Source organism: Manis pentadactyla, chromosome Y (assembly GCF_030020395.1).
Source record: "Manis pentadactyla isolate mManPen7 chromosome Y, mManPen7.hap1, whole genome shotgun sequence".
Lineage (NCBI taxonomy): Eukaryota > Metazoa > Chordata > Mammalia > Pholidota > Manidae > Manis > Manis pentadactyla.
Window position 1 is genome coordinate 6970480 of NC_080039.1, and position 13700 is coordinate 6984179.

Sequence of the window (13700 nt, forward strand, 5' to 3'; positions counted from 1 at the left end):
TATAAAATGTGAGCAGATACCTGAAGAACATTCAAATGATTTGTCATGGTCTCATTCCCTAACTGTGATCATGGAAACATAGGCCTAGATAGAGACTTTACTGGACTGGGTCCTCTTTGCTGACAGACTGTAACCATGCTAAACAAGAAATGAACATTATTGGTTTAAGCCTGAGATTTCTTTGGTTGTTAGGACAGCATAAACTAATTTAATGTTCTCAACTGGCAGAGGCTCAGTTAGCAAAGCAGCTTTCTAATTCATCTGAACAGGTTTATACCAGAATTCTGTTGTATTAATATTCCTAATAAGTTTGCTAATGCCTAGGATTTGGAAACTTTTATACAAGTACGTATACTGAAACATCATACACTTCAGGATATGCTTTTACAATTTGAAGTAAGTTATCTTAAGCTTCTACCAGATATAACTTGGGTTCTTTTACTAGCATGCTGGGAATTCTCAACAAAAAAGCATCAAGAGCCAAAGATTTTGGTAATTCAACAACTTTTTATATTCTCACTTTTCTGCCAGTTCTTCAATGAAGACTGTTACTGAACTGTTCTCATTTCCAACTTCCTGAATATAAGCATTATAGTATCTTCCACCTGAATCCAAGTGAACCTGAAATGGGAAGAGACAGTAAGAATATATCTAGTCTCAGGTTGGTAGACATTATCTGGCTTCTGCCAAATAAAAAGTTCAGTTCTCCCAAATGGAGTTCAGACGTGTACTTATTAAACCAGTTGATAATCAACACTGGCAGTCTGGTTCAATGGAGGCAGCACATGCTGAAAGAGCCTTATATGTAATCACAAACATGTGTAATTAAAATTTAACACAAACATTAGAAGGCACATTTTTCTAGCACTTTGTAAATTAGTTTTCTAAACTTTATATTAATAACTAAAGCCACAAATTATTTGGAAAAACATATTACTAATTCTTTAAAGAAAGAACTAACCTGACACTTGTCTCCCAAAAAGTACAGTCTCCCAGCATACTCCATGTAATTCAGTTTTTGAAGTTCTATTAAGAGAAAATGAAGATTCAAGCTCAAGTGCTCTACATCATTTGATTTTGTAAATTTTATCAGGGTCTTTGATAATGCTACCACTATAAGCTAAGTTTCTTTTAAAAAAGTTTTAATGAGTCATACTATTCCTCTTCATGGGTTTTTCTCTAAATCAATTTAAGGAGACCTGCCAGAATATTTTTGTTCTACAAAACACAAATAGGTGAAAACTGGAGGTTGTAATCTTAGAATTGGTCAAACACCAAGAAGGTACCATTTAAAAGTAACACACCTCAATTAAAAAATAAAGGTAAAAAAAAGTATCACTACACAGCTTCCTCAAGTAGTCTCTTATTGTTAACAACACTTTGTGTTCCATGAGGTCATAACCTCATTCTAGATTGTTAACAATAGCTAGGTTCAGCAAAGTTCAAGTTGTTGAATATTAAACATTAAGGGCTACCTTGAAGGCAGAACTTAAGGCTTACTTTGATCAACTTAGTTACCTAAAAAGGAGAAAACAATGACCTATTTTAAGGGTTGGCAACCTTTCTCTGTAAAAAGCCACATAGTAAATGTTTTAACCTCTGTGGGCCACAAAGACTGTTCCAGCTACTCAACGCTGTCACTGAAATTTGGATACTGAAATCTAAATTTCATTTAATTTTCATGTGTCACAATACACTGTTCTTTCAAGTTTTTCTGCCACTTAAAAATATAGAGACCATTCTTATCTCATGGAACACATAAAAACAGGTGGCAGGTCAGATTCGGTCCACAGGCCATGGTTTGCAGACATCTGATGTATTATTAATGAGGGAAGTCTTAACAATTTAAATAAGCTTATTTCCAGTTTTAAGTGTCTGGTAGTCCTAGCTACCTACAAACTATCACCACACAGTCTTTGCAAAGTTGATGTCCCAGATAAACATCAGATTCTAAGATCCATCCTCACTTCTAAGTTTATTTGTTTCCTCTTTAGATTTAAACCATGTATTAAGCTAAAAAGTCCCAGGCTGGTTTTTTTTAACATAACAGTACATTGACATCTAATAACATCTCTTGTTAGAAACAATCTGCGAAATTATTCTCCTGGATCTGTCAGGATTCAAAAGTATTCTGTTGACATGTCATTACCTTTTATGCTGTCCAACCAAACATCAAATTCTACATTATGATAGATTTCTGGATCCAGAGCTTTGAGCACCTTGTAGGGGAAGGGCATCTTTGACTGGTTTCCTAGAGACTAAAATAAAAATTATCATGCTACAAACTCCCCATCCTTAGCTTAAGTCTTCCTTCTATGAAGAAGGAAGAATTAGGTTCTTTTCCTTCCTTTTCTTTTTTTAAAAAAAATTTGTACATATGGCTTCCTTTCCTTCTTTATTAAAAGAATAAATGTATGCGAAAATAAATTTTATTTATTGCATCTGAAAGGTGAGGAGACTAAAGAAGCAGTTATGCAAATGATCTAAAAAGACTGCAGAAGGGAAATTTTGTCTAAAGCAGCCAACAGCTCAAGACATGACATATATAAATCAATGCAATACAGACCAGCATTAAAGATTCAGTCACAAATATTCAACGAGTCTCATCTTGATATGCACACAGAGGTGCAAGTGTTTCTATACCCTAAAATCGCTGGGAAAAAATCTGAAAAGTTTGCTTTCATCAAAATTTGTTATGATTTCCAAAGGAATTACCTTCTTCTACTCTTCTACTTCTGAGAATTTCACTATGTTCAATTCTTTCTGCAAATTATCAGCACTTGAAGCATGCACAGTGATTACTGTAATAATGTCCTACATAGCTAGCTTCAAATGGAAGGTTTGCTTGATTTTATGCCTATACAGATGGTAACATTTTTCCTGTTTCTTCAACCATGGTTATCAACTATTTTCTTTGCAGAACAGGGTTATTATATTTTTAATGACAAAAAGAAACCTTAGCATCAGAAGACTGATTACAAACTAATTATCTATTGGGTTTGTAATGTAACATGAAAAGAGCTGAAATTTATCAAGGGTTTGGTTTACTTTGAAAAAAAATCTACAACTCCTGAAGAATAGAAATAGAGAGAACAATTAAGCATGTATTTTACATTTTCAGATTAAGACTTCCACAAAGGAAAACATCAACTCTTCCACCACCCCATTTAACTAGGATGGACTTATTTGACCTTAACTAGTTTAAGTTATGATGCCATATGCCAAGAATATGAAATTTCTTTGCCCTAGAAAATCTCAAACCTTTGCTTCATCTGTTCCTTCACTGTACTCCTCTGGCATATTTTCAGCATCGCAGCAGGCACCTAACTCTTCAGTCCTAATTAAAAAGATTTAGAACAAAGAGCTTTATATAAATGCAGAAGCTAAGAAGTCTTAAGCCTGACATCTGTAGCACCACCTAGCGGTTAAAGTAGCTCAGTTCTAAAAATGAGGCAAATACTTTTTCACCCCAACATTTACCTTTATGCTTCCTTTCTGAAAGTATACTCAGCAGATTACCTCCTATATTTCATACCCCCTGTGGGGAAACACTCTAAAGATGGCCCCTATAATCATGCCCTTCTGTGATTCCCCTCTTCCTAAGTTTGCTTCTAACCAATAGGATGTGTATCATTACATTAACATAAGAATGTAATGACTATGTTGCTGGTAGCTCTATGACTCTAAGAAAACAAGTAGCCATGTTCTCCAGCCCCATGTAGTAAAGAGCTGAGGGTTACCTCTAGCTGACAGCCAGAAAAAAAATCTTAGTCCTACAGCTGAAAGGAACGGAATGCTGCCAAGAACCATGTGAGTAGGGAAGTGGATCCTTCCCCAGTCAAAACTCCAGGTAAGAACTCAATACTAACATCCTCATTGCATACTAGAGTGAGACCCTAAGCAGAAAACCCAGATAAGCTATACCCAGACTCCTAACCCACATAAATTGAGAGATAAGTGTGTTATTCTAAGCTGCTGAGTTTGTGGTAATATTGCTACGCAATAGATAACTAATATACCTTGACTTCCTACTACTGTAGTTTCTGTAAGCCTGAAGCCCTTAAGACAAAATCAGTGAAAAGAAACTTTTACCCTGATATATGGCAGCTACCTCCTGCATTCCCATATAAGCTTTAAAAAAAAAAACACCCAAGAAAACCCTCTTCTACCAAAAAAAGAAAATAATCGCAAGCATTAAACATCCTAGAAATACAACTGTATGACAAAAAGACAATGTGATACCTTACTGGAGCCAAACCTATCTGAATTTCCAGACAGAACTAGGAATCAAGAATAGAAAACTACAATTTTAAATGTAAGTTTTTGACTAAATCTGTTTAATAGCTGCCACAATCTACATCCTTAGGGGTACCAAAAGCAGATACTCAAAAGCTTCTAAAACTTGTGTTAGCCTGAGAGATTCTTTACTAGATGGACGTGTGTCAAGTAACCACTCTGAACCTCAGTTACCTTCTAAAGAACGATGGGGTTGGTTCTGAATCAGTTTTTTGTCAATATGTGGTCCACAGTTTACCTACATCTGAATACTTGGGTGTACTTGTTAAAGAAGCAGATTCTTAACTTCACTCTGACATCAAATTTTGTGAAGGTAGGCCCCAGAATCTGCCTTTCTAACAAGCACCCTAAACAATTTGTATACAACTGAAGTTTGAGAATCATGGGATTTGATAGTTCTAAAGTCTCTTCTAGCAAAAAAAAAAAAAATAGATTCCAACTTGCACCGAACACCCCAAAGCCTGAGCAACTCACAGTACAGGCTATCTTTTTGGTAAAACTTCTCTTTCCCCATTAAAAAAAAATGTATATCCTTATAAACACACATATACCTACATTCATATGTGTTGTCTAAGGCATAAGCTTCCAGGTCCCTTCCACTTTCAAATGATGATGCATAGAAACATGAACATCAACGATCTTGTGATTGACTTCCCCTTTCCCCTTATTACCTATCCTGAGTTGAACTCCTGTAGTCAATAAGGTCATCCTCACTGCCAGTCACATTGTTTCTGTTCTTTTTGGAACTACTTCGAAACAATTGAACTGCAGTCTTCAACTCTTCTTCATCCAAAACAAACACATCTTTATAGAGAATTTCATACAATATAGCTAAAGGAAGAAATGACCAAAATGCAAATTATCAAAATAAGGTGGTTTTATAACAATGTAAACAGCTATTAACCAGTATACAAATTCAATAGGTATCAACAGGGTTTTAAAAGAGCTATTCATGGTGGGTCCTTCAATTTAAAGATGGCCAACAAATCACCTGAAATCACACCAAAACATTTATAAAGTCTTCAAGTACCTTGGCAAACAGCAGCACTTGACTGAAACTGTTTTGAGTATACTGAATCATAATGCCCATTACTTGAAGAGCAGAGTAGAATCTGAAGAAAAAAACCACACACACAACAATTAAGTGAATGTTACACATCTTACAACCATAAGTACTTGAAATTAAGTTGCTAATCAGAAACTGATGTCTTTTTAAAAACAATGATTTCTAAATTATACATATGAGTGATATCATACAGTGTTTGTCTCTTATTTCATCTTGCATAATGTGCCAATTGTATCTCAATAAAGCTGAAGAAAAGTGATTTTTGAAATTTACATATAGATAAATGCAAGCTATACCTCAGAGATTTTCCTGACAGTGACTTTTAAATGCCGAGGTTAAAATTAAAACCCCTGCTCAGACTTCACTGTAAGCCTCGATCACATTCTTGTAAATACAAGAAACAAGTATTGATGTACAGATTTGCAAAACATGGGAACTTCTACAAATTGGGTAAATAAAACAGAAAGCCTACCAGAAGTTAAAAGACTTAGCTTAACTTCTAAAAATGACTGGAAAAATTAGGTCAAATACTCAAATACCCCAAACCCACAGTATGGGGGATTGGGAATGGACTTCAGTTTTATTAAATATGTTTTCCACTGTATCAAATAGCAATACACCAAGCTATCAATACTACTAAAGAGACTTCCTTAATGAATTAAGGCACTGAGATGGCTAAAGAATGAGTTAATTTCTTAGTTGATTCCTTTGTCTTCTAGTTTTTCCAAACACCAATTCAAAGGCCATGTTCCCTAACCAAATTATTTCAGTAAAAATGCTCCCTAGTTCCATGTGAGGAAATATGTTTATAAACTGCTCCAAAACCTTTTTGAATTTTTGCTCAAAACCCTGTGTCTTGTGTAAGAGATGTAATCCTTAGTGATTTAGCCTAATTTGAAGATATCTCTGGTTATCAGCAACCTGAAGTACCAAAGGTGATTCTATGGGAAGATGTTGCCACCAAAGTTCCTTGGCAGAAAATTAATCTTTTTAATTTTTTACTCTTTTATTATTTTTCTTTTTTACTTTTTTTCTACCTTCTTACACTACCCTGGGCAAACTTCTCCCAATAATCAAATTCTCTGATTCTAGATTTTTTATTCTTCCCTAGCCTTTTGTTTGAGATCACAACTTTAATCCCAACAGTATAATCCAATTCAGAGAACTGAGGGCAAGTGTCACGCTAAAGTTACTCACAGAAAAGTTTAACTTTTTAAGTTTTACCCACCCCCAGGGGTATTTACATTTAAGAGGAGTTTTTTAATCCACAAGGAACAGTAAGCAAATTTGAGCAGAGAAGCCTCTGTATTTTGGACTAGAACTGGGAACTCAAACTAAGAAAGGTTAATAACTGACGGTAGTTGTTAAGGAGTAGTTACAATAAAACTAAACATAATAAACTAATAAAACATAATAAAAACGTTGCCAGTTCCAAAACTGATGAACAAGCAGGAAAGAAGAAAGATGACTGTACAATTTCTCTATTCAAGTAGCAATGAGTTCAATTTTGACAGAAGAGGCAAAACTAGGCATGATGGCTTTCATGTTCTTGGTGGTATCCCAACATAAAATAATTCGTTCATATAAACTTGTGGGTGGTCTGTCTGTTGGGGGTAGGCGGGTGGGATGTAATGGCAATAAAGTAGTGAAAAAATGAAGTAGATCTGCATTATTGATGAGGATAGATATTTGAAAAGAACAAGTAACAGAATGTTAAGTTGAGCCCATCTACATTTAGAAAATAAATGCAAAGAGAACGATACAGAGGGATACCCACCCAAACTAGTTTAAAGCATGAGATTTAAGAGCATGAACGGGTATTTGATTTCTTACTCTACATGCCCAGGTTTAAGTTTTATTTCGTTTTTAATATATTAATTTATTTCTATTCTTTCTAGATAGACGAATAGGCTGAGTGAAGATGGCTAGTTTCCAGTAGCATTTTCTCTGATACTGGATAACTATGTGAAATACAGACTTAAGTCAATATAGACGATGAAAGGAACCAAGGTGACCATTAGGCATTTATTTGAGAATTTGCTCTAGAATATATTTTATGGAAGGCTCACTGATAATGCTCACTGTCTGTGATAGTCATTTTTGAAAACCCAAACAATTCAAACACAAATCTTAAGAGCCTAAAATGAAATACAGTACAAGTTTAAGGCAAATCAAGGTGTCACCTAACAAAAATACTCTGCTGCCACCTGGCTTTTCCATTCTTAAGTTTCAGTATGAACAAACACACTTATACACTCCCAAATTAGACATATATACACAATCCTTTGCATGTAAATACACAAATGCTGGTAAGTATTAGCTCTCTCTCTATAAGCTAATAAGAGTCTCATCAGCTCAAGGATGAGATTTATACATGCTATTCTCATGGCTGCATACTCAAAAGACCTTGCATTTTTGTAGTATCATGGCTCCCAATGTATGATGCTTTCCCCTTAATTAGTTCAGTAATATCTCTAAGATGTATAGGACTCATTTGAAAATGGAGCTGTGTAACTGTAGGGACTAAGGGCTGGGTATATGGATATTCACTACTCAACTCTTTCAAAACTTTTCTCTATATGAAAACTTTCAGAATAAAATGTCCAGGGAAAAGATGAATTGCAGGTCTAAAGCGTCCTAATAAAGATCTAAATGTCTAAATCTCCTCAGGCAATGCTGTGTAAAATTGCTAAAATAAAAAAGATAACACTCCTCTTCTTCAAACAATTCAGACTATGTCACACCTTTGTTTAAAAACTGTTCAGGGGCACCTGTACTGATGTATTTCAAAGTACATTTCAGACACCAAAAATTAAGATGGACTGGTAAACAGAGATGGGATAGATATATGATAAAACAAGGAAACCAAATACTGACAGCAGACTAGGTGGTGAGTATATGGATGCTCACTGTAAAATACTTTTAGGTTTTCTGTATGTTTTAAAAGCTCAATAATAAAATAGTAGAAGAAAACTTCAATTGACTATTCTGTACAATAAAAAGCCAAATTCTTCTCTAACACCCCTCATGTAACTCTAGCCTGTCTTTTCAGCATTGACCTCTCCCCACCCAATTATTTGAGTCCCAAAGGATCTCTTGCTTCCATTCCTTTGCATATGTTTCCTCTAAATAGATTGCCTTCATACTTGTTGGACTCATTTTTTGGTATTCCCCATAAATGTCACTACCACCATGAAACTTTCTAAACTCAAGCAGAGTGAAGGGCTTTTTTTCCTATGCTCTTTGTACATACTTCTTTATAAAACATATTACTTTGCTGTAGTTAACTATTACATGTCTGTCTTGATAACCCCTTAAGACCCCTGGCAAGGATTTTGTTGTATTTACTTTGGTATCCCCAAAGCCCAGTAAAGTGTATGGTACACTACATTGGATTAATGTTTGCTGAGTAAAACAGATGGAAGTACCATTAGTAAAACAATGCGCCCCAATTTATACTTATTTTCCAAATTATCTCTTGCAGCCCACTTGGTCTTCCCCTATTCCTAATGCCATTTGTGTAGTTCACATCTTTTATCTAGGTTACTTAAACATCTTAACAGTTCTCTCAGTGTCTAGTCTTCTCTCACCATAATAAAAATGTTGCCTGAATTTTGCTCCATGGAACGAAACAACTTACAAAACTCAAATACTGTGCAGTCTATATTTACTAATCAAATAATCTGGATAAAAGGCTTTTCTTAAAATCTTCTTGAAATAAAAATTGTATGCTGAAGAGCAATTTGTTTACCTGTTGAGAGTTCTCAGCCAACAAAACAACCTACTATTTTCCAAGCAACCTACTGGTCAGTAGTAGCACACTCTTCAGACTAATGAGAACGTAGAAATGAAAACAATACAATGTGATAAATATTATAATTACTTCAGGTCATGTTAGAGGAAATCAAAGGGAGGAAATAACTCCAGGGGAGCTGGGAAAGTTTCAAGAGAATTGACATTTGAGATACAAAGGAAAACTATCTGGAAGCATGGTATACTAAGGTTGGAGGACTGACTGGAGAGGAAAAGGCTGGTAGCAGAGAAAATTCTCATTTAGACTATGCTTATTTTTTCCATTAATTAGGTAAAAAAAAAAAAGGATTTCCTATGCCCTGGTAAGCCAGCAGTATCATTCAGTTTATTTTAGTAAACACTCACTCATCTTCTTACCTTGTCTTCATAGCCGTTATCTGTGACATAAATTGGAGGCTTTCTGGGATAGCGATAAAGAATGAAATCCCGTCTACATGAATAGAAAACAATGGTGGGCGAGAACAGGTAACTTAGTATATAAATGAGAAACTTGTAAGAACAAGTATTTGTGCTTTTAAACTGCATATTTCATTTATATAAAATAATCCAAATGTTTAAAAGACTAAAGAATGCTAAATTAAGGTAGGTCAAGTCCAGTGGATTGCTTAATGTATATATCTTAACATGGGAGAAAGAGCAAAGAAGATTAACAAGTGTATGTAGGTTTTCGAGTTTTCGGGGCTCCCATTTATTTAAGGTAGGGGTCGACAAATTTTTTCTTGGTAAACACCAGACACTACGCATTTCAGTTTTTGCATGCCATATGGTTTAACTTTGACATTGTAGCTCTGAAAGCAGACAGAGACAATGCACAAACGCAGATAACTGTGTCCCAATAAAACTATTTTTATGCAGACTGAAATTTGAATTTCATGAAATTTTAACATGCCATGAAATAGTCTTCTGATTTCTTAACCATTTAAAGAAATTTTTAAAGCATTCTTAGCCTGAGGGTCACACAAAAACAGAAGCAAGCCAATTTACAAGCCGGGTGCCAGTGAGTTAAAAGCCAACAACTGACATCAGCCTGCCCAATGCCTCTTCAATACTACTTATTGCTGGACTTAACTAAGAAAGGAGAAGATTGCAAAATACTAACTTGAACAACTCCCCAGAAGAGGGTTCTAACCCTACCAAAGTTTATGCCATCTCATCATCTTAAAAATTTTTAAGGAGTCAAAACAGATTAAACTTCTCAAATGAACAAGATTTCCACACCTCTAACCTACATTATGTAGCTATTTTTCAAAATCGCACAGCTTTCAAAAATGCTTTTACAGTTCTAAAGACCAAAATAGAACTTGCAAAAGCAGTAGGGCAGTGTTTCTCAAATTTCCCATTATCACCTCCCTAAAAAGCCTTTTTAGGCTTTTCTTAATTTCCCTACGAAATTTTAATACCAGATACACTGTACACTTACGTATTGTAATTCTTTGAAGAACCACAAACCATCATTGTAATATCTAATATTTTTGTCCTTAAGAACCAATTTATTTTAGAAGTGATACTGTTCCATTGAGGATGCAAGCAAAAGAGGCACAAAGTTAAACACATAAAAATTCTAAGATAAATATTCTGATTTTCGACAGGAATAATACCAGCAGTTCTTAAAGTCCTTTATTCTTCCATTCAAATGTACACAATGCTAGAGGTTCTCCACCCCAAAATTGTACCAACTGACTTTCCTTAGGTCTCTTCATTCTATATATCGATACATCAAATCTCAAATTTTCCCAATACTAAGGGGACTTTAATAAAAATCTTACACACACATACACACACTTTCTCTTTTTGAAAAAAGGAGGTTCAACTTACTTATAAATTAGAGAAAGAGCCCTTATTTCCAGCTGGCCAGCACTTTCCTAAACATAAATAGTGCATAAAGTTTTAAAAATGTTCTGCTGCTAGGAGGTAGTTTTTCCAAGTTTAACAATTGTTTTTCTAGATACTTAGCACACTACTTTAGACGAAGAACTTCTATAACTTGCTTTGAGGCTTAGGATATTGTGATAGTTAATCATTAACATAAACTTAGTCTGAAAAAAATAGACCTAAAGACAACCTTAGTTAGGTATTAACAAGGACAATTAATATGGAAGATTTAAAAGGCACAATAAAAATGGAATTAGTGTACGAATATGAAGTCAGCAGGGTATTTAGTACAAGTGTTTTAAGTCCACAACTATGGAACTAATCACATAAATTATTTTTAAATAAATGTGTTTGTGGATCTTACTCCCACACAAAAAAAGATAACTACACATCAGAAGAGTTCTAAGTAACAACCTCCTAGTAACATTCATTACCATTCCCCCTCCCCGATTAGAGTGAAAAGGCTTAGGCTTGTCCTGTTCCCAGTGTGTACTCTTTTACTAGTCTATGGATGATAAAATTCTTAACACAGAATTCTCATTATTCGACACAAAACAATAGGTCTGTAGCCAGTCTCCAAACTTTTGCAAGAACTATTTGATTCAAATCAGCTAGCTACTTAAGAAAACAGGTTGAGTCTAGCTAAAGTGACACAGCTGAATGAATACTTAGGTTACTATTCCAAATACTCTGAAAAGTGTAAACCCCCATATTTGATCTTACCTTGGGATCTCCCAACTGTTCCAGGTATTTCTCAAAAGATCCCTCTACGTACTTCAAAAATAAAAAAAATCTTGACTTAACCAATTACATTTTATTACCGAAATCTGATCGTATTCTGCAATATTATCCCCCAGTGGATTTTTGTTCAAATCAACAATCTCAGTATTAAATTACGACTTTGCACAGCATCTCAAGAAGATTTGCACATACACAAAGTTTTGAGTGGAGAAAAGATGGACTATACAATTATCTTCGGAACTGATCCTGGCTTATTCACCTACCTGTGCATTTCATCCAATAGTATGCCTTTTAGTTTTGAAATTCCTATTTAAGTAACCTGACAATTTTCATGAATCAAGCAAGCCAAATAATTAGAATAATTTCATACTTGACAGGAGACATGCATTTACCAAGTTAAACTGAGGAATCTTAAAGGAAATTTATTTCAAAAAAGCCCAGGGCACAAGGCAACTTTCTGGGGTGATGGAATTGTTCAGTATCTTGATTACAGTGGCAGTTATATGACTGCATATTATTGCCAAAACTAGTAACACTCAACTTAAAATGGCCAATTTTACTGTATGTAAAGTACCTAAATAAAAATAAAAATTCAAGGACTATATATGACTAGTTCCATGAAAATATATCACAAGATGTGAAATCAAATTTTAATTTTTCCTCAAACCCTTTTAACAACTTTTTGAAGTACAACTGACATATGAACTGCAAATATTTACATGCAGTTAAGTTTTGACATATGTACGCAGTCATGTCATGTCAAACCACCATGATTATCTTGATAGTGAATATCAAGTTTCCTTGTGCCCCTCTTTAGCCCCACCGACCCACAAGCAATCACTGATCTGCTTTCTGTCACAATAGACTGGTTTGCATTTTCTAGAGTTTTATATAAAGGAAATTGTATGATATGTACTTTGGTGGGAGGGTGGTTCTGGCTTCTTGCACTTGGCATAATTATTTGGAGATTCATCCTCATAGTTTTAAAATTTTACACACATCTCTGTTACTCAAAATGCCATGCACAAACAACAGCAAACATCACTTGGGAGTTTAACTATGCAGAAATTATGGGCCCTGCTCAGACCTACTGAATCAGAATCTGTATTTTAACAAAATCCCCAGGTGATTTGTAGGCACAAGAGTACTTGAGATACACTGCTTTACACCATCGTCTTGCACTTCAAGTAATTTCAGGAATAATCCTTCCCCAGGTGGGGTGAAGATTGTAATTAATTTCAAGGTAATAAGCTTTAAAGTAAAAAAGCCTTTATGTAGTGTTAAAATTCACCAAAACCTGTTGAGAAAATTAAGAGTAAACCTCGAACAGCAGGCAAATACCCAAAATATAGTCGGAAGAAAACAAATAGTACTGGAAAAGCTAAACACAGTAAAAAAAAAAAAAAAAACACAACACCCAACAACCACACAAAAGACACAATTCAAAAAACACCTTGATAAAACCTTATTTTGTTCCAAGAATTCAAACGCTTCAACATACACAAAGAGGTCTTCTAAGTTGTTTTAAAAGTCAATCATTAGTGACAGTGCTTCAATTACCAATTCGTCACATGATAATAGGTTTCCTAATTTAGTTTCCTTACAATTAAGTTTTATAAGATTAAGTTGGCTGGCCGAAGGGCATTGTGCACAGAATTACTGCACAGGAGGTTTGTATTTGTACATATTTTTAAATATACACTTACATAGCCAAACCTCTGTGAACTATGATTAATTGTGCAAGAAAACAGTGGTATGGATAATAAAAAACAGCAGTCAAAATGTTAACTTTTGGGGAATTTTTGGTGTGTGGGGGAGAAGTAGTTGGAAGTATACAGATTAACTGTTTCTTCTCAATTTTTAACTGGAGTACAAAACAGTCTAATTACAGAAGGAGGTCCAGAAGCATGGC

General features: G+C 34.7%; 1 pseudogene; it reads right to left on the minus strand.

The window, feature by feature from the left end:
* Positions 1–13700, minus strand: part of LOC130682199 (putative bifunctional UDP-N-acetylglucosamine transferase and deubiquitinase ALG13) — a 124257-nt pseudogene that overhangs the window by 23742 nt on the left and 86815 nt on the right.